This window comes from Erpetoichthys calabaricus, chromosome 7 (genome assembly GCF_900747795.2).
Source record: "Erpetoichthys calabaricus chromosome 7, fErpCal1.3, whole genome shotgun sequence".
Lineage (NCBI taxonomy): Eukaryota > Metazoa > Chordata > Cladistia > Polypteriformes > Polypteridae > Erpetoichthys > Erpetoichthys calabaricus.
Window position 1 is genome coordinate 161,581,531 of NC_041400.2, and position 26,082 is coordinate 161,607,612.

Consider the following 26,082-nt stretch of genomic DNA (forward strand, 5'->3'; position numbering starts at 1 on the left):
ATGCCCAAAGGTTACAGTTGCTACTTGAAAATGTGGATATGCTTGAGTTCTTAAGAAAAAATGTTGATTTCCTAGACTAAGAAAGGAGATTATTAAGATTTGCTCTTATTGTTTATATCCAATCAAGCCATTAGTTTTATTACTTGCACTACTTTTGGCACCATACTTTTTCTGGTAATATATATATATTTTTAACAATAGTTTCATTTAATAAGTAAAATATTAAGCATAGTATTAATAGTGTGTTGTGCTTTTTAATTTATTGTGCAGAAGACTTTCACTGTTACCATATTGATTTTAAGTAGTTGCAAGGAAAACACATTGTTGATTCTGAAATACAATGAAGAGCAATTGTCTCAGAAATAATAATAAACAACAACTTTTCCATCACAGGTTTTCTTCATTCAGATTTGTTAAAAAATTGTGAGATATCGATTCATGAACCCAGTATTGTGAATTGAACCAAATCATGAACAGAGTGAATTGTTTCATTCCTACTGGGGACTTGTTTTGTTGTCAGAAACGGCTATCAGAAATGTGAAAGTTGAAATAACCTCTTCTCCAGGTAACTTTGAAATGTTCAAATTTATCAGTAATTATGTTTGCACTGACTGTTTCTGTGTTTTAAGATAGAACATTTAGAAATTTTTCCTTTTTATATAATGAGAGTTTTTGGAAATTTCAAAAACTTTAAAAGCATGCCTTATTCAAGATATTCTAACAAAAAATTAACTTTCTTAGCATATTTCCTTGAAGAATAAGTGTACCATATTACAATGAAATTTGTCTACTGGGAGCCAATATGTTTCAAGCCAATAGAATGACAGACACATATGAAGACAACAACAGATACTGACACATTTTATGCAAATGCAAATGCAAAAAAAAAAAAAAAAAGGATCGATGGCTATCAATGACAATTAAAAGTATGCGATATTTCAACCTGTAAAATCTAGGCTTACTTCATCATGGACCACTGAAAACTAACAGCTACAGTGACATTAATAGCCAGCTTTCTCCTTTTGCCGATGCACAATGACTTGGCTCTGCTCTTACTCCTTTTTAATGGATATATATGGTTAAATATCAATAGTTTGAAGGTTAGCATACTATAACATGAACTGTATTCTGTTGTAATGCTTTGTTTTACAAATAAACAGGATAAAAGGAATACTACATACAGGTTTGGGTAGATTTCCGGCAGATTAAGTTTAATGTACTTTAAGTTAATGTAAAGTATTACACGTAGGAAATAAAAATGTTAGGTTTGAATACACAACGGGAGTTCTGAAATTCGAAAGTACAGCTTATGAAAAAGATTTAGAGTTGTAATGGACTATCAACTACCAGACAATTTGAACAAGCCATTAAGAAGGCGAACAGAATGTTAGGTTATATAGTGCTCTGATGTGCAGAGTCCAAGGAGGTTATGCTCAAGCTTTAAAACTCACTGGTGATTGCTCATCTGGAGAAGTGTGTACAGTTTTGGTCTCCAGGTTACAAAAAGGACATAGCAGTGCTGGACAAGGTCCAGAGAAGAGAGATTAGGCTGATTCCATGGCTACAGGGGATGAATTATGAAGAAAGATTAAGAGCCGAGTCTTTTCAGAAGATTAAGAGGAGATATGACTGAAGTGTTTCACATTATGTAGAGAATTATTATAGCGGATTGAGACTTACTTTAAAATGACTTCAACTAGAACGCAGGGGCACCGTTGGAAACTTGTTAAAGGTATGTTTTGCACGAACATTAGCTTTTCTTTACACAGAAAATCATAGACACATGAAATAAGCGATCAAGTACTGTGGTAGACAGTATGGACTTTTAAAACTAGAGAGCTATGTAGCTCTCATGTCTTTTCTCAGCTAGACTGCTCTAATGTTCGAATGAAAGGAATCTCACAAGAGGAAACCCTGAGCAGCCCTCTTCTCAGACCCTTAGCTGTTAATGTAGAGAAACCAACCCATAAAATGGATCTCTGAAATTTAATGCATTTCTGCCTGGGATTTCATGAACCATTCCTCACCAAAAGATAAACTACTGTATATGGTTTTCGGTTCAACAAATAGGTGGATGGAGTTCTTGGCTCTATGCAACAATTACATATGTGAATTCAAGCTTTTACAGACATGGTAGAATTTTGCCTCAGCATGCCATACTTAACAACTGCAGTTGCTGTATCTTGTTGACTTGAGGATGCCAGATTACAGAACTAGGAATCTCTGGGACTATCACATTATAAGACTCCCTCAAGACATCTCAGCAGGGCTGCAAATTTCCAAAATATTTTCACAGCCAAGTACCATGTTGCCTGACAATCTAAGCAGCTGTGCAAAAGCTTTCCAGTCATGGTGATTCCCAGTGACATTTGCACTGCATCAATTAAATTCCTGGCTGAGCACTCACTGGTTGTCAACTTTTGCACACACAAGGACCTGCCACTACTAATTATCACTAAATCTAACCTGTTTCACTTTGTTGTGTCTTGTTGCAGAACGATAGGAAGAGTCCGAAGGGATGTCACAATACAAATATCCTAAGGTGAACATAGTGTACACATCATCTGCTCCAAATTCACCTATGTTAATTTCCCAATCCATGTGTAGTTTTCCACACTAAGTAGGATAGACAAAACAACATGAGGTTGGTTTCCAATTCACTGCCCACTGCTGCCAGTTATGATGCCTTGTTGTGCAAACTCTGGTTGCCAATCCCAACAGAGCCATCAATCCAATTTCACTATATACTAGTGTTTGTGTTGTGACTACAGCCTGGAATCACGGAGAGAAAAATAGTTGGAAACAGAAGAATGCAGGATTGCTAATCACAGCAAATATGTACCCTTGCAAGCCTGACACTTGTTACCAGTAGTACAACTGTATGACACCATGCAATGCCATTTAGCAGCAATATTGTAGAGGTTTCTCATGTATATCCTGGCAACTGCCAAGCTATCTACAGCACTACTATGTTTTATACATGTTTTTTAAACGTTTTTGTTAATTCATAACATTCAAACAACACTACTACCCTTACCAGAATTATTCCATACTGTAAAATAAAAGTACTGAACTTAACTAGTGTAACAGGTGGCCGGGACGCCCCTTCTGTATATGTTCCGGGGGAGCACCTATGGACATCTCACTACCTCCCCTGGGACGCTTGTGGCAGCCTCCCTGGCTGACGATGGTGCCTCAGTTTCCCGCAGGGTTTCCTGGGAGATGGAGTTCTCCACAACCCTGTGGGGAGCTGGGGTGGCCGCCAGGGGGTGCTGCATGGAGCCAGGAACCCACCTGGACATCTCTGCAGCCCCACCCGGAAGTGCAATTAGCCGCAGGTGATCAAGCACCTGGAGCACTTCCAGGTAGGCTATAAAAAGGGCTACCATCCACCACTGAGCGGCCAGAATCGGGAGGAAGAGGACGAGGTTGCCTGGGAGGAGTGGTGGTGCCACCAAGGTGGAGAGAAGAACTGTTGCTTTGTGTTGTATTAGTGCTTGTGGGACTGTGTTGTGGCTGGAGGGATTACGGGGAAGACGTGCCCTCCAGCTGAAGAAAAATAAAAATACTCTTTATTTTACACGTGCCTCTGAGTAAGTCTGTGCTGGGTCGGGCTCTATATAGCGCCTTTTCTACACTAGCCAGACATCTCTTAACGTTTACCAGTTAAGCTTCCTAATTTGTAATTACAGTCACTCAATCCTTTAGCAATAAAACCAAGAATATTCACTACTATATGCTCCCGGGCACTTGGTGTAGCCAAATACAAGCTGACATAATCTACATCCATGTACCTGTGTTTGTTTTTTGCTAATGACATTTTTGAATGAAGAATAATACTCATGTGTTCCATTAGTTTGCTTCTTTTAACATCCATTCATACTGCAAGCCGCATTCCGTACAATCATATTAACACTATAATTCAAAACACTTTTTAAATTTGCATTTAAGATCAGCAGATGGAAATTTGATTCTTATCATGGGAGCCATTGCTTTAGAAAAGCTGCTTTACCAACTTGCAATCCAATGGTACTGAAAGGCAGACAGAAATGATTTATTATCTGGCAGAGCTCCAGCCACTATGTCTTATTAGTGTGGCAGAGAAACGCAGTGAAGACAACCAAACAGACTTTATTTTAAGGACTCAGGATTAGTCTGGATTCCTACCTTAAGGACTTTGCAATCAGGAGAGACTTGGCTCTCTGTGCCCCTCAACAAAAAATGGGAATAAAAAAGGGTGAGCTTCTGAATGTTTTCCACATTGGAACTTTTTTCAGTTTCTTTACTTTATCTATTGTATCCTTCATAATTAGTAGCATTTGTTTATGTCAGCATTTGTTTGAACCAATAAACTTTTCATAAAAACAGGGATAACTTGATGGAGAAAATATAAACGAAGTTATATTTATCCATTACATGAAAGCAGCAGAAGCATCAATGTGCAATAATTCTGGCATTATATTATACATTTTATTTGAATTGTGTAAATATAATCCTTCATTGGACTGAGCAGGATACTAACATGGATAGATAAAATGATGGATGGAATAATGGAAAATCCACAGAGTTTGATGAATGGCAAAAGTTAATGGTGACAATTTCTCGCTCAGTACAATAAAATGGTTGATAATTAATAAAAGGGTTTAAGCACCAACCAGCTTCATAACTGAAGACATTTTGGTTTCTAACAGCTGTACTGTTAAATACGCAATAGATCAAAACTGAGACACCATAAAGGGAGAATCAAAGCTTAGAGAAATGCAAAATGTGCATCAGTTTGCCTTGTAATGGACCAGGGCCACCTCTGGAGTAGAGTCCTGCCTTGTTCTCTTTCCATTTAAAATAAGCTCTGTTCCCCCTTTGAACCTGTATTAGAGGCGTGTACGGTTTAAACTTCAGCAGGAATCTGTGTGTACTTAAAACACGTTATTAAGCGTGTTTAATGCATCAAAAAAATCCTAAAAAAAAGCTTACCCTGCAACTATTAAAAGAAGTATATTGAGTTAATGCCAATCCCATGCAATCAATTTCAGGGTAAAAGGAAATCAACTTAAAATTTAAAATATTCATATATTTTAAACCCTTGCAAATATTTATGGAATAGGATCTCTGTTTGCTCTATGAAAATTATCAGGTATTTCATTTTTTTTTATTTAAATAAAGGCTGAAGTCTTTAAAGAAAGAAGTGAAATTAATAAGTGTGGGGGTGGATAGCCAGTTTTCATGCAAAACCTTCAAAGCCACCATATTTGAAGATGAAGAAACAATTTGGCCCCATTACTGATCCTTATCTGTGACAGCCAGAATATACAAATGAAGGGCTACAACAGACTGAAAATGAGGGAAGAGACACAGAATTGGAAAGACAGAGAAAACTCTACAACCTGAAACTAAAGGAAGGGTTGGAAAACTGGTGAATGAAGGTGGCACATGTGGAAAATGCAAAATAACACCTACCAAGGCCAAATGCACCAGCTGCAAAATATGACACTTCCGCCACTGAATAAGCACAATCTTTTACATGAGGCTGCTGTTTGTGTTACCGATGGGGATAATTTTCCAGGCATCATTATAATTCGGTGTTTTGAAGAAATTTTTCCATTCTCAAAAATTAATCTGGAAAAAGTGAACAAGGTTAGAAGGATGAAATTTTAATTAGAGTATTTCTGTTAACAATCTTGTTAGATTAGCACTGATGCCTCAAAGCGGAGTGTGTGGATTTTGTAGGCTCTCCAGTGTTTGTGTGGGGATGTCCCCAGTTCTCAGGTTTGCCTACCACAATTCATTGTCATAAATGTTACAGTGTGGACACTCCATTTTTTAAATTTTACTTCACATTCCAGACATGAATATTTTCAAACCACTTTAGCAGAAATGCAAAGAAATGCTAAACAGCTACAGACCCATGCTTTATTTTGTGATATTCTACTTCAGTGCTTGTGATTTGCACATAAGTGTCCATTATACTGGCTGTTTACATGAAATGTTTATCCACACAATTCACTGTAAACAAAGAATTAGACCTGTAACATAATTACAGAGAAGCCTGTAAAGAATGTGTGATAAAAAACGATTACAGCTTCATTTTCTTATCATGCAAATACCTCAGAAATGCAGAAGGCAAGTTTTAATGAAATATTTCTGCTTCAATATGAACATATCTTTAAGTTTTAAGAGTTATGTTGCTCGTTGCCTCTGGTGCCCTGTACGCTCCCATTCTAGGCTGGCAGGGGAAGAGACTTGTTTTTTTTAATTTATAAATAAAGATTTTCTTTAGTCTTTCATTTTATTGTTTTTTTTTTTTTTTTTTTTTTTTTTTTTTTAAACATTTATTTTGGGCCCGAGTCAAAATGTCTCTGAAGTGACAAGATCTTTTTATTTAGAAGTGCATTTTCATTTTCCTATTTTGAGTTTTCTAGGTATTTACCCATGCCCAAAAAGTCTGCAAATGATATATTTATGTATATTTCCTCTACCAAAGTTTCAAGAGAAGCTGCCTGATCAATGTTTGGAAAGCCCATAACACTACATCTTCTTCCCTACACACATGCCATATCTAGTTAAATACTACTTCATGTTATAAAGTACAGTATTAAAATTCTGAAGTCTGCAGCAATCACTACATATTAAGACTTCTTCCTTACTAAACCTAACATGGTCTCTTCTTTATGACTTAAAACACCACATAGCCTCCTTCAGTACTGTGTCACAAGGCAAATACAACATTACCTCATTATTGTTGGCAATCAGGCCTAGGATGATGACAGAGAAATGCAAGGGGCTCAGCACACTACTCTATAACGTGGCAGTGTTCAGAATCAGTGTGGAAGATGTGATATTGAAATTTGTGCATGCTGGGATCTGTCAGTTAGTGCTTTCTGCTCAGTCCAAGTGCTTTTAGTAAGATATGTAACATTAAAATGAAAATAATTTTCAGTCCTAAATATTACACTGGAACATTACACCATACAGTAGATTTGTGAAGCTGTACCATTTCACAGATTCCAGTACTTGACATTATAGACAAATTGTTTACTGTACTGTAATGATTTTGTATTTTACTACAGTTAGGACATGAGCAAACCCTGAATGATCCTTACTATATAAATAAGGAAAATTTACACAAAAAATGGTGTTTTCAATGGCCAAAAAGAACAGAAAAGATAAAAGGACTAATAAATGTTTAATCTGACCCTTTTTTGTTATTATTTATTTTGCTGTAAGTAAATTATTCTTTGATAAAGATTTCTGGTTTCAATTGTCTTTTTAAGGAACAGTTTTCACAATTTTCTCTCTCTTGTGAGGTATTTTGAAATTTTTTAGACTTTTAAGAGCATTTTGTATTTTTAAAGCCATTTTCCTCATTTTGGGCCTAGTCAGCTTGAAGCATGCAGGTAGTTAGTAGTAATGGGGCAAGCTGGTCTAGGGCGAGTCTTTTCTGGGCTGACCAGTGTGGAACGAGCCCCGTACACAGACAGGCAGACACGTTGAAAAGCACCACCACACGTTTATTTTACAAGTTCTATTTACAATAAAGTGCCACACAACCCACAGACTCCCCCAAAGTCCAGGCCTCTCTCACTCTGCCTCACTCTCTTCAGACCACCTCCACTCCTCTCCTTCAAGCTCTGTCCTTCTCCTCACCCGACTCCAGCTCTAAATGAAGGGAGGCGGCCCCTTTTATAATAACCCGGATGTGCTCCCGGTGCTTCCCGGCAATCTTCCACCAGCACTCCCCAATGTGGCGGAAGTGCCGGCTGCGTACCCGGAAGCACTCCGGGTGTCCCCGATCCTCTTCCCCCCAGCACTTCCGGGTGTGGTGGAAGCACTGAGGTCCAGGGCTCCAAAGGCATCGGGGCACTCCCTGGCGGTGACCATGGGGCCCTACAGGGTTGAGCTTCTCAGCTCTGTACCCATGGTCCCCAAAGCAACCAGGGCAGTTGCCCTCTCGTGGTCTGGAGGAGGCACAAGCCCCCCCACCGGTCCTCTTGGGCGTCCCAGCTGGGTACCACCCCCAGCCGTGTGCCACACCAGTTAAGGTCCTGGTGTGCTTTTTGTGGCATCACAACGATATGCAACTCTTATCATACACACTTATAGCTTACCTATAGAACACAATCACTCCCATCTAAAGATCATATTGACTATTAATACACTATGTGATGCTCAGTCTATTCTGTAATAATTTGGTCCATTAATTTGCCCATGATGCATGATAAGCTTATTGTCCTTGTAGTAATTTGGATTATCCATCCTATCACATTTATTACAAAATTGAAAAACATTTGCTAGCTTTTAGTATCTAGGAATTTTAAAAGTACAGTATACACCACGGGTTTATAGAACTACTCACTAACGTTCTCAAGCACTCTAGTTCTCGGCTATTTATCTGATTTCAGCCGTTTTAATCTAGGCAGCACTTCTTCCACTACAATTTCCATTAAATCCATTTAATTGTTTGATCTACATTCTGTTCTTCCACATATCCTTCTGGTGGGTTTCTACTAACAACATCCAGTTCCCTGCATGGCCTCGGATTACCGGTAACCAAGTTTTTGTCTCCGTTTTTGGAGTGACATATGACAGTTCCCACCCCTTTTCTCTGTGTGAACTGTTTAATAATCCTAAGTGAGACCAATCAATATCCATCCATCCATTTTCCAACCCGCTACATTCCTAACTACAGGGTCACGGGGGTCTGCTGGAGCCAATCCCAGCCAACACAGGGCACAAGGCAGGAACCAATCCCGGGCAGGGTGCCAACCCACCGCAGGACACACACAAAACACACCCATACACCAAGCACACACTAGGGCCAATTTAGAATTGCCAATCCACCTAACCTGCATGTCTTTGGACTGTGGAAGGAAACCCACGCAGACACGGGGAGAACATGCAAACTCCACGCAGGGAGGACCCGCCAATCAATATACATAAAGTTAATCATAACTTTATAGAGGTGTTTATTTTTGTTTTTATACTTAGGCTCAAGCGTTTGCTTTGTTTTCCCTATTCTTAAAACCTTTAATGTCAGTGTATACAGCACGGACAATAATGGAGAAATGTCAAACCTTGAAGTATCTTGACATGATGTTAAACTGTTTTTTATTTTTTATATTACATACCGCTAGCTGGGGTGCCCATAACCTATAATCCAAGTTTCTGTGTCTCTTCTTAATCTGGTACATGGACTTTACAGTGACATACAGTATGTTTAACTGGATGACTATTTCCATAAACCTCTTAGATAACTTGAATGATTTGATTGCGATTTTTCTCCTAATTTCTATTGGTGGTATTTTTGGGGCGTTGCGATATTTTCTAAGTTTTCTAAACAATAGTTTTATATTTTTCTAATTTTCAAAATACAATAATCATATCTAATAAAGATATGGTTATCTTTAGTTTTCTAATATAGTTTCTAACAGTTACTGCTCTTTTTGCTGTTATTGTTTTGTAAGGATATATTCCTGCTCAAAAGTTTTTAAATGTGCCAGGTTAGGAAATTAAATGATTAATCAAGAAGATGATATTTACATCTTATGGCACATTTCTTTGACAGTTCTACACTGCCTTCATTGAATATCAGCTTTGTGGATCCTCTTATTACCTTAGACTAATAAAACTTTTTCTGCCACACACTAAAACCAAATTGTAACATGTTCAGTATTGGACTACAAGTATTACAATTTTACTGTTTTGTTTTTTTTAAATACCATTACCGGTGGCTAAAAAAGGGTCTTCACCACAAGTTGCAAAACTCAACCATCCATCCATTATCCAACCCGCTATATCCTAACTACAGGGTCATGGGGTCTGCTGGAGCCAATCCCAGCCAACACAGGGCACAAGGAAGGAAACAAACCCCGGGCAGGGCGCCAGACCACCACAGGGCGCACGCACACACGCACACCACACCCACCCGACACACACTAGGGACAATTTAGAATCGCCAACACACCTAATCTGCATGTCTTTGGACTGTGGGAGGAAACTGGAGCACCCGGAGAAAACCCACGCAGACACGGGGAGAACATGCAAACTCCACGCAGGGAGGACCCAGGAAGTGAACCCAGGTCTCCTAACTGCGAAGCAAGTTGCAAAACTAAATGAGGAAAAATTTTAAAAATACTTTAAAAAAAAAAAAAAAAAAAATTAATTAACTGTCTGGACCTACAATGATTCTATGTCCTACACAGGAATTAGTGGGTTTAGGAAATATAAAGAAAAATAGTTGGACAGAGAGAGGGGTAAACAGACAGTTAAAACATTCTAAAAATAGAGACATATTTAAAATGATTCTGTTCATATATCAAACACAAAAAGTACCCTTAACTAATACAGACTAGTCAGCAAGATACAACCAATTTGTCAATTTCTTTACAACAATATACTGTACATCAAAACCTAAATACAATGTTAAATAAATACAAAGTAACTACCACAATAAAATTTACTTGGTTAATCTGGGTGGTTAACTCAATTTACCCATGAATTATATGTCTATAGTTAATTTTATACAGCACATCTTAGAGTATTATGAAACTACTGTATTGTAAAAAAGTTTAATAAATAAAATTACAAAACAGAATTAACAGATATGATAAATGCTATAATTTGAATATAGATACAGTAAATAAACTATTAATTATATGAATTTCCCCTTGGGATTAATAAAGTATCTATCTATCTATAAACTTATTTACTATATCAGGAGTGCCTCCCCTGCATCTATCATTATAAAATATTTACAAGTGACCCTAGCTTTATGCAAGGGTTAAGTTCTGTGAGAAACTGTCATAAAGCAAAATAGCAAAGAGTCATGGTACCTTAAACCTATGTGGAAAAAAGGGGTTACATAAATGATGCTAAACATAGTGTTCCAAATGCATTTTAATCTTACCAGCACATACTAACATACAGTAAAAATTAACCATAACCAACAAAAATTATACCTGCAACATATTTAAACTGAAATAAATCACAACCAAATGCTTCTTTATTTTAAATACAGAAAGCTGTTCACCCTAGCTGAAAGCCCACCTTAGGGCAGAACATTATTTTCTAGCATTGGTGCGACATAATAATTGGAACTTTGTTTCCAAAATTAAGGAGGTTCTTTTTTTGTTTTATTTGGGGTGCAGATACTGAAAAAGATGTTGGGTGTAAGAAATAGCAGCTACAGCAAGAATGGGGATTCAATATAATTGGTTCAAAACACCACAGTGACAAGTGCATAACTAAAGGGCAGTAGTCTCAAACTCCAGTCCTGGATGGCCACAGTGGCTGCAGGTTTTCATTCTAAACGTTTTCTTAATTAGTGACCTGTTTTTGTTGCTAATTAACTTCTTTTGAATTCATTTTAATTGACTTGCTCTTGAATATTCAGACCCCTTAATTGTTTCTTTCTCCTTAATTAGCAGCCGATAATGAGATACAAAATGAGCCAAAACATGACCAGCAAACGGTGTCCTTCATACAATATCTTAAAGAAAGATGAAGGTCTCAGGAATGTTGATCTGCTCAGGTACAGTGCTCTTAGAAAAGAGAAAATCAGCAATTTCAGAAATGTATGCTATTGCACAGCAAAAGCAGCAACAAGACAGAATTAAAGAACGGGTTTAATTAACAACAAGACTCTGAGCCATTTAAGCAGGTTAAGGTTGGAGCGAAATTGGTTGGAGTCTGAGGCCCTGACTTAGTTGGCCTTCTGTTAGTTGACTCACTTCACATTTCATTTCTGTTTAAGTGCTATTTAGTGAAAGAAATGAAGCAATTCAGAGGAACAATGAAGAAATTCAAGGGAACAAACCTTAAAAAAACAAGTCATTAAAATGAAAGGAAAAGGAGTTAATAAGCAGCAAAAACTGGTCACCAATTAAGAATTGGGTTAGAATGAAAACCTGCAGCCACTGCTGCCCTCCAGGACTGGAATTTGAGACCACAGCTTTAGTGGGAGCTGTGGTGGTGTCTATTGTTTGTGCACAGCTTCCTGGCAGGCTCTGGGCATATTGTCTGAATTTATTATATTAGTACAAATTACATAAAAACTTTCCTTTCCCCTCAATAAAGTGGATACTGTGATAAAAGTTGCCTTTTAAGAGGAATTCATATTGTTAATATGTTAATATTCAGTACCAGCTATATTATTGCAGCCACTACAGGAAAGCAATAAAAAAAAAGTAAATCAGTAAATTAATAAAAAAATTTGCGGAAGGGTACTGGTATTGTTTATAATGAACCAACTCCACATCTTTTGTGCTAGTGTAAATTATCAGTAATAGCAATAAAAAATTTCATAAATTCAGTTTATGATAAACAATCCTCTCTGGCTCTGACAATTTACAAAATTCCATCAAGAAACCTCTCTCTCTCTCTCTCTATTATATAACATCATCAGATGAATCAGAGAAAGAATACATTCACTGCTCACTAACCACACCAAATTAAGTTATCTTAACCTTTTTTAAAGGCTTATGTGGCAGAGGTGCAGAATTACCTTGTAAATTCAAGAGGCAACTATAACTTTGGACTGCCAACACCTATTCCCTGATTACAGTACAGTAGTTTTCTTTTTTAAAAAAAAAAATGCATAGCCAGACAGTTGTGCAGCTGTATTTTAATCAACAACATTCAAACTATCTAATTAATAATTTCAAGTGTGGTTCAACCAAGTTAATTAACTTGTTTAAATATGCAAAATTGTGTCAAAGATGTAAAGACTTCTAGATGTTTAATTGTTTGGAGAAGTAACAGCTTGGCTCATATTCTTCTCAAATTAGCAATTTACAAAACAGCCAAGCTTTTTGCTGAATAGATTAATTACTTTTGGAATTATAGAAAATAATAGAGCAATATATTTTGTTTCCCCATCCATACAGTATATCAGAAATATATATCCTTAATATTTCATGCAGAATTTAAAAAAAAAAAAAAAAAAACGAGTTATTATAATTCTTCAATCCATCAACAAGTCCACTTAATTTAGTGCAGCATTTTGTGGGCTACAGTCTATTTTGGTATCATTAGGCACAAAGCAGGAACCAAACCTGAACAGAGGTGGTGGGACTGGTCTGTCTCAGGGTACTCTCAGGCAACAAACACTGAAGTATTATAAACTTGCCAATCAACTTATTCATGGTGGTTAACTGGCATCCCTAACCTTGGGATGATCCAGGTAGAATGTGTATGCAGGACTGTGGTTTGCAAAGGAGTGGTGTCTAATCCAAGATGAGTTCCTGCCTTCCACTCACTGGCTCCACATGACAATTAACTGGACTTAACTTAGAAAACTTAGATTTTGTTATGAGTAGACAGGCTGGGGTTGAGGAGAAGGCTTCTTATTAATGTTATATGGAGTAAGGCGTCTTGATTCCATTCTAACTGTAATAAAAAGTGTCTGCAATATAAAGCCAACCCATTGTTTGCATAGAAACTCTTACTATTATATACAACGTGTTAAGGCATAAATAGAAAAATGGTGCGACTGAGAACTTGTCACATTACAGAATGCTGAATAAAGATTTTTGCTGACATTTTCATATTTTCACTCAGTGCTAAATCATTCTGAGAAAAATTACATTTTGAAGGATGTGATAATCCATAAAAGTGCTCATCACACTTTTTTCTGAATTTAATTGCCTTTTACTATATTACAAATTAATTTGTAAATTATGCTTTCTAAATTTCAGTTTTCCTTAAACATAATGCTGGATTTTGCTGATTTGTCAACTATCACCTCTCACAACTCCTTTCCAGAAACTAAACAAAAGTTGAGGAATATGGTTAAAAAAAAAAATACATAAAGGTATTTCAAAATATTGGTTATTTAAGGGTGGCACAGTGGTGCACTGGCAACTTCCAGCTTTAACAGAGTGGACAGAAATGCCTGGACTGAAATCATATTCCATGAATCTTTTTGTATACAGCTTGTTCCACTTGGACAACTATTGCAACCATTTCAAGAAAGAGCAAAGATTACACAAGGGTATAAACAAATAAACTGAATATTTAGAAGAGCAAATTGAGTAAATATAAAAGGAACAGCACACTGATGCCTAGCAAACAAACATGCAATTACAGCTGACAATTATATTTACAGCTTCACTACAAATCCATGGAAATTGTTCATTGTCAGTAATAAATTATTTTACTGTGTGTACCTAATGAAGTAAATTAATTTGCAACTTTAACACAGTCCTAAGGAATTACAGTAATTTATTTGCATGCCTGCAAGAAGGGTTTTAACGAACCAATAGATAAGGCTACAAAATAAAATGTAGCTTTATGTACAATTGTAAATCCTGTGGAGGATTTTAATTTGCCAAGGACCTAGCAAGATTTATATTCTTTACCACTGTCTTGTTACTGTGCAAGTATCTAGTGCTTTATACAATTTACTGTAAAAACTACATTTGGTTCAGATACAGGTATTTTCACTTCTGCTAGTAATAAGATCTGAAATCCAGAAGCTCTGTAACTGTTATAAATCCTGACTGCCACAGATCATTTCTGCTAGATACAGTTTAAAATACAATTCAGCTCCCATCTCCCGGAATGATGATGATGTTCCACTCAGTTAGTTTCAATCTGCAGTGCTTGTAACAGGGTACACCTTCTCCTGTTTGTCTTACACCTCAGGATTTTAAACTAAGCTAATTTGACTGAAGGCCATGTGAAAAAAGAAACACCATAAACATGGCCAATGTCTTACTTTATTAATCCCCTTTAATGGAGGGGGCCTTCATACTAAATGCTAGGTCCTTTAAGGCTGCAATACACAGAGCTATTTAAAATACCCTCTGCTTGATTGCCCTACTGTGGTTTAAGTCCCTGCTCTATATTCAGCTGGGTCTGGAATTTTATATCTTTAAAATAAATAAATAACTAGCTACGATGAAACAAATCGTCTAAAAGAGTAACGTACTGAAGGTTTAAGAAACATTTACATCAAATATTAAAAATTGAACAGGCAATTTGCTCTGAAGGAATTAATGCGTTATTTTCTTCAGATGAAGTGCAAAACCAGGCCATTTATTTAACCAGTACACTCCTACTAAACACGTCTCTGATAAATAAACTGAAACACAGCAGCAGAATAATCAAGGAACAAGTTAGCACAATCAAACAGCAAATACTTTTATAATTTGGGGTTTAAAATGTGCAGGGTTATAATGACTACTAGCACATTTTTTCCTTAACACAAGCACAGATAGATGAAGACTGACTAACAATCTACAGCAATCATTAAGCATTTAAAAGGAGGTCCACACTTGACAGACTCCCACCTAACTGGCTACAGATAGTCTGCAGTCCTGTGTAATTAGCACAGATTCAGAAATTAACATAACCAGTAAAGCTGTCCCAATCAATTACCAAAAACAGTAATTCTACTAATTATTTTAGCTTAGTCTTTCCCTGCGTAAACAGCTCTAATGCTCCAGACAAACAAGACAAATATGTGTAAATATAATTCATACATTTAAATGACAATGTCTGAATCTTTGTTAATGGTTAGTTTTTTGAATAAAAACTTTAGACTATTTTAATTGAATACTTATTGAGAGACAGCAACAAGTTTACAAACAAAACAGATAGCGTGGTAATGCACAGATTGCACAGAATTTAGAAATAGAATGGGCGTGACTATAATGGCACTGAAAATGACACGGTAGTGAGATATAGCTGAAGGTTTCATGGAAGTTTGACACTTAATTTGAATTGCAAAATAAATAGGCCAGTATACAATAAATAGAACTTTCAGCAAATTTTACCTAGTGTTCTGAAACAATACTATACCCCATTTAGATTAAGAAAGGCTCACAAGAACTGGGCTTAAGGTGTGGAAGTTACAGAGGGGCAAGGGAGAACGGGATATAGCTAACCACAGTTGCCAAACCCACCCTGGTGATCAAATGAGCATCAGATTTTGCGGCCACATCACCTACTGAAGGTCCTGTCTTGCATCCAGTTCTACAACAACAAATCACTGTGGATTTAATTTAACAATAGTAACAATAATAATTCTTTACATTTATATAGCTCTTTTCCCACTACACAATGCGCTCTTCACACAGGGAAGACCCAGGATGCAAACCCATGATCTACTTACTGCGAGGCAGCAGCGCTACCACCAACTCTTGTCAAAGTAAAAACAGATCTCAGCAAAGTGGTCTAAATTAATTATAAATATAAAACACAAAACAACTGATCACATAAATATCAAAGCCCTTTAATATGACACACCTAAATCATCACTTGGTGCAGTGAAATGGCTTTAGAAGTCATATAATCATATAAACAGACATCACCTGTGTGTAATCAGTGGGTTTCAATTGATAGTACAATAAAAAGATCTTTCATTTATGTGAGGTAGAATGCCCAGAGGGGACTGGGTGGTCTCATGGCCTGGAACCCCTGCAGATTTTAATTTTTTCTCCAGTCGTCTGGAGTTTTTTTTTTGTTTTTTCAGTCCTCCCTGGCCATCGGACCTTACTCTTATTCTATGTTAATTAATGTTGTCTTATTTTAATTTCTTACTTTGTCTTTTATTTTTCTATTCTTCATTATGTAAAGCACTTTGAGCTAAATTTTTTGTATGAAAATGTGCTATATAAATAAATGTTGTTGTTATTCACATTAATTGCCAGTTTTTAAAGACAAGCATATCAGATGAAAATAGACGCTCTTATTACACCTCCACTTCATTTTTTGGATTGGTCCTCTGTCTTGTCTTGATTACAATAGATGTGATTTGGTCATGAGAAGACCATTTCAGCCAAAGGAGAATTTTACTTTTCCAAAAAGAAAGGATGAAAGAAGCTGCCATCATCATTATTTTGTAAGAACATTAGTTAATCATGAAAACATAAAAAGAAGCTGGCCCATCTACTCAATGTTGTATTAGTACTCAACTTACAACAACAACAAAATTGCCCATCAAGGACTCAGTGACTGGAAAAATGGACTTTTACTTCTTTGAAATCATGAAAATGGTCCAAAATACTCAAAGCTTATGACAGCCTGAAAGACGTTAGAATTGCATCTTAAAAGTGGCGCAACAATGACACTCTTAGAGGCTGAAAAACAACGTGTGTGATGTTCTCACTCATTTAATGGCCGTAATTCAACCTATAGCAGAGAGGAACCTTGCTTAGAGGGGGTCCATAGAAAAGCTATGCTAGCCAAACAATAGCAGATTTTATCTGGTCTTCTTTCAAAATCTAATCCTGTTATGAAACAGCATACTGTACAGAACATATTGAGTGTGGCATCAGCACCCACACAAGCTACTTTGGCAAAAAAAATTCAAAGTGAGATGATTAATTGAGCATGGAGTGAACAACATCAAAAAAAGGCCAAAATATTAATGCATTATTTTGGATTGCACACCTGGTGTTAGCCACTAGGAACAAACAACAATAATTGTAAAAGAGTCACACTGCAGGAAGTGCCCAGCATTATAGGTCACTTAATGGGACACCTTCCAGCAACAGAGACAACAGGAGAATTTTTGTCTTGCTCTGGATTAATTTTGTTCTGGACAAACTTGAGGAACAAAACATTCCTTTTGTTGTTTGCAGAAAGAAATATGATAAGTGTGTCGATATAATAATAATAATAATAATAATAATAATAATAATGCATTTTATTTATAGGGGCACTTTACATTAGCAGTAAATCTCAAAGTGCAACATAAAAAGATTAAACAAAGGCAAGATAAAAACACAGAATAAAACAATAATTATAGCATTCTTGTTAATATGCTTTCCTAAATAGAAAAGTCTTTAGCTGTTTTTTAAAACAGCCCACAATCTGCTGTGTTCTCAGGCTCTCTGGTAGGGCATTCCAGAGCCGTGGAGCAGTGGCTGTAAAGGCTCGGTCTCCCATTGTATGAAGTTTGGTCACAGGGGGGCGAAGGCGGTAGGTATTTGTAAAACGGAGGTTTCTTGTAGTGGATTGTAATATCCATCCATCCATTTTCCAACCCGCTGAATCCGAACACAGGGTCACGGGGGTCTGCTGGAGCCAATCCCGGCCAACACAGGGCACAAGGCAGGAACCAATCCCGGGCAGGGTTCCAGCCCACCGCAGGACACACACAAACACACCCACACACCAAGCACACACTAGGGCCAATTTAGAATTGCCAGTCCACCTAACCTGCATGTCTTTGGACTGTGGGAGGAAACCCACGCAGATAAGGAGTTCTTTAAGATATTGTGGAGCATTTCCATGGAAACACTGGTGAGTAAACAAACAGAGTTTGTATTCGATATGGAGATGGATAGGGAGCCAATGAAGTGACCAAAGGATTGGTGAGATATGTTCATATTTCCGCACCCTCATCAGGATTCTTGCAGCACTATTTTGAATTTGTTGGAGCTTTTGAAGGCTCTTGTTGGGTATCCCAATGAGAAGTGCATTACAATAGTCCAGCCTGGATGAGACAAAGGCATGAACCAGCTTTTCAGCATCACAGAGGGAAAGGTAGGGACGGAGTTTGGCTATGTTTCGGAGATGAAGGAATGCAATTTTACAAAGATGATGGATATGTATATCAAATGACAGATGGGAGTCTAACTTGACACCCAGATTTGTAACAGAAGGGTAGAGGGTAATAGTACGGTCAAAAAAGGAAATACAATTTACAGAGGAACGAAGTTGATGGGGGGGTGCCAATTAAAAGAGCGTCAGTTTTGGTGCTGTTCAGCTTGAGGAACTTCTTGGACATCCAGGCCTCAATCTCATCCAAGCAAGAGGAAAAAGTTGATGGAGATGTGAGTGAAGTCGAATCCAGTCTCACATAGAGCTGCATATCATCGGCATAGCAACTCCATGCTTGCAGATGATGTGACCCAGGAGTAGTATATAAATATTAAAGAGGGTCGGCCCAAGGACTGATCCTTGTAGGACTCCACAGGTGACAGTGTGAGTATGAGATTTAGCATCTCCCAAGGCCACATACTCAGTCCTGTCTGTAAGATAGGACTTGAACCACTCAAAAGCAATGCCAGAAAGTCCAATTGTATAGTGAAGATGATGAAGGAGAATATTATGATCTACCATATCAAATGCGGCTGTAAGGTCCAGGAGGATAAGGAGTGATGGACAGCTCTGGTCAGCAGCCATCAGGAGGTCATTGGCGACTCTGACCAGGGCTGTCTCTGTGCTGTGAGAAGTTCGGAAACCAGACTGAAATTTTTCAAACAGATTGAATTTTTTGAGGTGATCCTGAAGCTGAACCAAAACAACCAAAATATAAATATAAATATAAATATACCAAGATATATAAGGTAAGCAAAAATGTGTGCAGGCCAGACTGCTGCAGCAGATGCATTCAGAAGCTCAAGAGATGCCACTGCCTTCTTTGAACATCTGCAGAAGATTTATAGTTTTCTGCTTCACCTCAACTGTTTACTGTCTTGATGAAACATGCAAGTATAACACATGTTTGCATTGTGCTAGTCAGGTCCCTGCAGCAAAACCATGCCTGTCATTAAAGCAGAGGAAAAAACTGACTGGAGTACTCCGCAAGCTAAATCGTTCCTTTGAAAATGAAAAAAAAAAAAGTCACCTGTGGTAGTATCAGAAGGCATGTCAAAGGTATAGGGAAGAGTAGTGAGGGCTGTAAAAAAAAAAAAAAAAAAAAAAAAGCTGTAAAGAAAACTGCAGAGTTCAAGGAAAGTTTTCTGTAAGTGATGTGAAAGCAATGTGGCGGCCACATTCAAGGAAGAAAGAGGGTTGCAAACATTAGAAAATGACCAAAAAAAGTCTGCAAAGAAAGAAGTTTTCTTATTTTGCACAATTCCCAATTGACAGTATCTAAAAAAAAAAAAAAAAAGTCTTTATATTTCTAGGAAAGATACAGCTGCATTTTCAGTTTGCAAAATTTTGACAACCTTTTCAGTTTGTTTTGGTTTCTCACAAATAGGTGAAAGCGATTTCTATGATGAAATATTTAAGTAATTGTGAATCATCCAGTTCTTCACATACAAATCTTATATTTGGTGTCGCTTTTAAAGGCACTTTTAAAGACAGTTGCTTATAGCTTGCCAGACTGCCGTAACCACCTTCTAAAGCCTGGTTTATACTTGACGCGTCCACGTTGGTTGCAAGGGTAGCAAAGCAAACATAAAATCAGACGTGGTGAAAAATGCAGAGTTTTCACTGAATACTGTACATTGGATGTTTTTTTAACTATGCAGTGATTCAGGTGCAGCACCGTTTTCCATAAATGGTGAATTTCAAGGAGCGTCTGGTTAGATGGGTGCCAGGATGATAAACAAGGGGAAGAATATCACACAAAAGGTCATCAAAACACAGAAGAAAATATACTTCACATGCATCTCTTCATCATGTCGGTCACCCACGCATAAAAATATTGTACATACACTTCCCCCACAGCTTTTGGTTAATGGGTCTGTGCACACACTCAAACACACACACACACTACTGAGCAATACATAGAGATTGTGCAGCAAGTCTATAAAGCAAGCAAGAGAAACAACAGCATTATTGTAAAGTAACTGGGGCACATAACGGTCATTTGTGTTCAGGAAAATCTAATTTTGGGATTGAAAAGGTGAGAACACATTGTAACATTATACTGTGTACTGTACTAGTCAGACTACAATATCTAAAAATCCTGATGCAATTATTGTCGAATGTACAACTTGGAAATAAAAATGTGCACACATGCAGTAGGTGACTTTTCAATGGATAAGGCTTACTAGAGCAGATTGATCTTGTTGTTCAAATGTGATGTCCTGAATGTTCCAACAATGCTCCTGTCACAAATTTTAAAGTGTTCAGCGTTAGGAAATGGATATTAGCCATTAAAAATCAGACATCCATACTCACCATTACAAACAGATCTTTGCTTATGCAGTCACAGAAAGGGCAGAAGCGGAACCTTATCTTATGCTCACCATTAATCAATATACTGTATACTCTGGGATCCTAACAGGTTTACTGGAGCCTGTGTAAATGCACCTTACTATTAGCGCCAAAACTGCCGAGTGTGAACATGCTTTTTCAGGCCTAAAGCTCATCTTTAATAACATGAGGACACACTTAAATGCTCCAAGCGTGACAAGTTTTAATGCAACTGTATACAAAGATAACTAACTGTGGTCAACTAAAGGTATATGACACTGTAAAGGATATATTGCATCTCAGAATGATACTGAAAGCCAAACTGATATTTTTGGCAGATAAAGTAATTGGTGGGATCTAAATTAAGTCTGCAAACAAAATTTGAGAATGCAGTATCAATGCAGTATTTCAGCTCATTTTTGTGTACATTGGAAAAAGAATCATCAGAATGACATAAACCTTTAAAAATCATCTATTTGCTAAAGTATTCCTTTCCAAGATGCTTGTGTACAACAAAACTTTACAAATAAATGTTGCTGTAAAAAGTTGCACGTAAACCTCCATTTCATACATAAAGCTGGGCTACCAGAAACAATACCTGCATTACTAGGTTTGTAAAGTTGGAAGCCGAAGAGGCTTCAGTCCTAATAAAAGACAAACTTTTTGGTCAGAAAAACGTGGAAGCATATAAAATACTCCCATAAGAACAATCTGATATCTTGAATTTTTATAAGGTTCTGCTAAAATTAGTTTGTGACAGCGAGTGTTTTTTAATAGTTGTGTTTGCAACTACTTAGGTTGTATTCCTAAAATACCTTGGCACCAATTTGGGGGCTTTTTCTGTGCTGTACTTGCCAGCATCCGCAAACTAACTTTAGTCTGAGGTTGTTAGCTTTTTACACCTACTGTAAGAAATAGGAGCTATACATTTTCTTCCTTTTTTCTTAAAACAAAAAAGGACAAAAGTGACTGCTCCTGAAACAAAATCTGAAACCAAAAGCAACATCAGTATGTGCTCTTTTAAAGAAAGTCAAAATATATAGCATTAAATAAACCGTAAATAAAGACATGTTGTAAGCTAAACACAGAAAAAATGATAGATTCCCCAAAGCAGGTTATATAAAAACCAAATAACTAGTGAGAAAAACACAAGAGTTTTTGTTTTCTTAGCCACTGGACATGCTTTCACCAAACACTGTGCCGTTAGTGCCAAGGCTGATAGTCTAAAAGGCAAAGAAACAAAAATGGGGTGGAAGGGATACTTAATGAAGCTGACAAACATTTACACTAAACTGTCAAAGTGGAGAGAAGGCACACAATGAAAACACAGGATAAAACTTGCTAACTTAAAATTTTCTCAGAATGAAAAAGTGAAATTCCACTGATGTAATGTGAATTGCTAAATGCAATAAGCATGAATACCAAAATAAATGAGCTAAAAAACAGTACTTACTTGGGGATTATGATATACTGGAATAACTGAACCATGGCTTATTGAAGATTCATGAGAAACTACACTAATAGTAGTGGATATGCATCTTTCTAGCAAGACAGACCAGTGAGAAGGACAGAGAATGTCTGGCATTGTATATCAAAAATATTAAGATTCAAAAGATCAAAAATGACATGACGATCTCTGAAAAACTGAGTTAAATAAATATAGGAATGTCTGAGATTAATTAAAAGTAAATGCTGCAAGTAATCAAGTCCTAATCTTTCAAACAAGTTTTATTTAATTAAACACTAGGGGGTCCGCCCCCACTCGCTTTGCTCGCCCACCCCCGGGTTTGGTTTACTGGATATACAATTTAAAGAGATTGTTAGTTTCATGGGAATTGTTACATATGCATTATTTTCACTTTTACTTTAAAACTTTTGTAAAAACAATACTTGTCCCAAGGAGAAGCGGTTGGATCATCTGCTGGTGAGCTGCATCTTCTGCTTGTTCCTTGTCGTTGTTTTAAGAGCTGGGAGCACATGAAGTGTGTCTGCTAACAGCAATTCAACAACCGCTAGGTTAGATGTCTGTGGACTTGTTTTAAATGAAGTCTCACTGCCTTGTCTTGCGTGACGTTGTAAAAACAATACTTGTCCTTTATTTCCCCCTGCGTGGTTAAATCTCTTTCTCCGGTGATGGGAGGGGTTATGGGTTTGGGGGATTGCGGCTGAATGCATGCTAAGGAGCAGCTGTCGGATCATCTGCTGTCTTTTTGCTGCTGTTGCGCTGCCCATCGATCATTTTAAAGCCTGTACAGAAGCTGTCCTTTTGCCACTTCTCGTCTCTGACGCTCGCGTTGTCAAGGGGGGGTTAGGGTGACTGAACGCACGCAAGGAGAAGCGGTCGGATGGGTTTCTGTTGCTGACGAGCCGCATGTTTTGCTTGTCGCTTGTTGTATTTTTAAGAGCTGGGTGCAAGTTAGGCATTTGTATCTCGTCATTTTTTTGAGCCTTTTGAATTCCACTGCTTTCATAACCTCTAACCTACTCTGCATGTGTATAACACCAACATTTTTGAACGTCTTTATGAAGTTCTACTTTGTCTTTTAATTCTGAGCTCGATTGGATGTGCTGTTTTTTCAATTCCACTTGTTCCGGGCTGATTATTACTTTCCTTATTTTCTGAATTTGCACCTAGATTATTCTTTTTCTTTTTTGCATTTTTTTCTCTCCAACGCTTTAGGGTCTCTTTTCTCCACGCTGCTCTTTCTTCTTCGCTTAGTCGTCGACATTTCATCTATAATGTATTGTCCTTATACACTTTATATGCGCTGAGTGCCGCGGATCTGTGTGTGCTCAAAGCCTCTACTTGACAGTGTTTTGCTGCCCATGGTCTTATTTGATATTGGTTGCAAGTAGGGTGTGTCTTGCAAGAATCTCATGTTCTACATCCCCGCAAGACACTCCGTGGCCGATCTCTTTCGTCTCGCGGGTCTTTTAAGTGTCTTCCGTGATCTTCACGTGAAGATCACGTCTCGTCTCCCTAGTCTTTCCCTTCCATTTTTTATAATAGAGAGATAAGACAACCATGCAGGGTTGAAGAGGAACTAGAAATAATGTTAGAGAGAAATAACAGCATCCTCAACCTGTTCGTGTCATTCTAGATATGGGGTAATGCCTGTGTATACCTCATATTCTCTAACAACTATTAAAAAGCAAGAAAAAAAGAACTAATCTAAGAAACAGTGACCATACTATCAAGAAGTCTGATATGGTCAGTGAAAACACCTAAAAGTACATCAAAAGCAGAGCATATAATACATATAAGGACCAAAGACTTAATGGAAACAAAAAAAAAAAAAAAAACACACATAAAACACAAAATGGTAATTCACCTTGCATAAATAAAGGTCTAACATTAGGGATATACCAATAGACCAAATGAGCAAAAATTGATACATGATCAAAACAAAAAAACAAGATGCATATATTGTAAAAACAACTTATACATCATGTTATACAACAAATTATAGATTATCTCAACTACATTATCTCAAACTCTCAACTACCCAAAAAGAGATCACCAATAATCAGATATAACAAACAGTCTCCTTGGGTTAAGAGTCCCACACAGATGCCCACAGGCATCTGCTGGGTTCTGTGGGGTCCACCAGGAGGAGCTGATAGGATTCACAATCTCAACTTTTTGGGACTTCCAATTGACCTGGAAGTATTTCCATCGGGCAATACCCTAGCACTGGAAGTACCCCCGGGTCCAAGATAAAACGCGACTGCTCAGGCTCATCCCGGCGATTCAGAGTCAGGTGGAATAGGACGAAGCTTGCCTATAATGTGGAAGGAAAGTAGGAAAAAGAGAGAGAAGAATCATTTGGTTTATGCCACTTTTGAAGCCTATGTAGAAGGTATTCTTGTTAATTAACCTTTTATTTATATCAGCCTCAGTCAATCATAACAGGCCAGTTTAAGGAAAAGCCACACAAATATAGCAACAATATGCATAATCCACACAGGCAGTGTAAAGGATTCAAGCCCACAGCTCATGTGTAGGTTGTTGAAGTTGTTAAATCAGATACACTAAAGGGTTCCTTGTGTATTGAACAACTAGGCCTGTCTGAAAGATGCTATGAACAGTTACTCAGTATGTCAATATGTACACCTTACCTATACGGCTTTTGTTTTTCCACACAAAATAATCAGAAAAACTAACAAAGAAAATGCAGGAAAACAAGATTCTAGATATCTGTAAGAAACAGTTTTGGAGGGAAAGATCTTAATAAATTTGCTAGAATTGTTTGAAATTATTAATTGGAGTAGCAAACAAAAGAAAATACAGTAAGACGCATTTGGGTCTGAGGCAATATGCAGTTTTAAATAATTAAAAATAGAGCGGTCAGGTTTCGGAGGGGTGTAGAAGAGAGTGTAGAAATGTGGCAGAGTAGCTCTGGGCTGTTAATGGGGTGATCAGGTGATCATTCATTCACATGTGGACACGTGTGGTTCAGTCAATTGCATCATTAGCACTATAAGATCTGTAATCACTGCCAACACACCTGCACTCCTAGTAGTATATAGAGGATCCTAAGAAGAAAACAGACAAAACTATACAAAAAGAAAGAAAGGTTGAGACAGAGAAGATCACAGATTACAAACAGGGCCAGTGCTGATAGGAGAGGATGCAGGCAGTCTGGAAAGTAAACGCATGCAGCGAGGGGGACTGGAGGACAAAGGAGTGGATTGTGCCCCACTGAGCATTTGTGAAGTAGCAGCAATGATCAGGGTGGCTACTAAGATTTCTACTGATGCATAGAGAAGGCATTGGGAAAACTTTAGTCGGGCTCAAGGTCCTGCACAATGTCTGGGTTGATGGCAGCGACCCAAGCTTGTGTAACTCCAAACCCCAAAATGGATTTCTGTAAGTGGATTTTAACCTTGTTTATATTGATCTTTTTATTTATTGTGATTTTTAAAGTCCATATGTACACCTGTTTTCATTATGAATTATTAATATGCTTTATTTAAAGTGGACACCTGCATTGCACTTTTGTTTTTGAAACATTACTATTGGTAATAAAGGAACAAAGCACTTTGCACCATATTCTTGTATGGTTATATCCGCATTCCCCGGCTCATCCTTGGTAAGAACTATCGATCTTCCCAGAATCAAGGATGTTATGGAAACTGCAGCCAACCCGAGATGTCATAATTCCCTAAAGCAGGAGACATTGCTTTAAATAGTAAATAATGAAA

At 37.4% G+C, this 26,082-nt stretch overlaps 1 protein-coding gene across 1 annotated transcript in view; it reads right to left on the minus strand.

Moving 5' to 3' along the window:
* The window catches only part of parp8 (poly (ADP-ribose) polymerase family, member 8), a 196,691-nt gene that overhangs the window by 134,816 nt on the left and 35,793 nt on the right, over positions 1–26,082 (minus strand). The window lies entirely within an intron of this gene.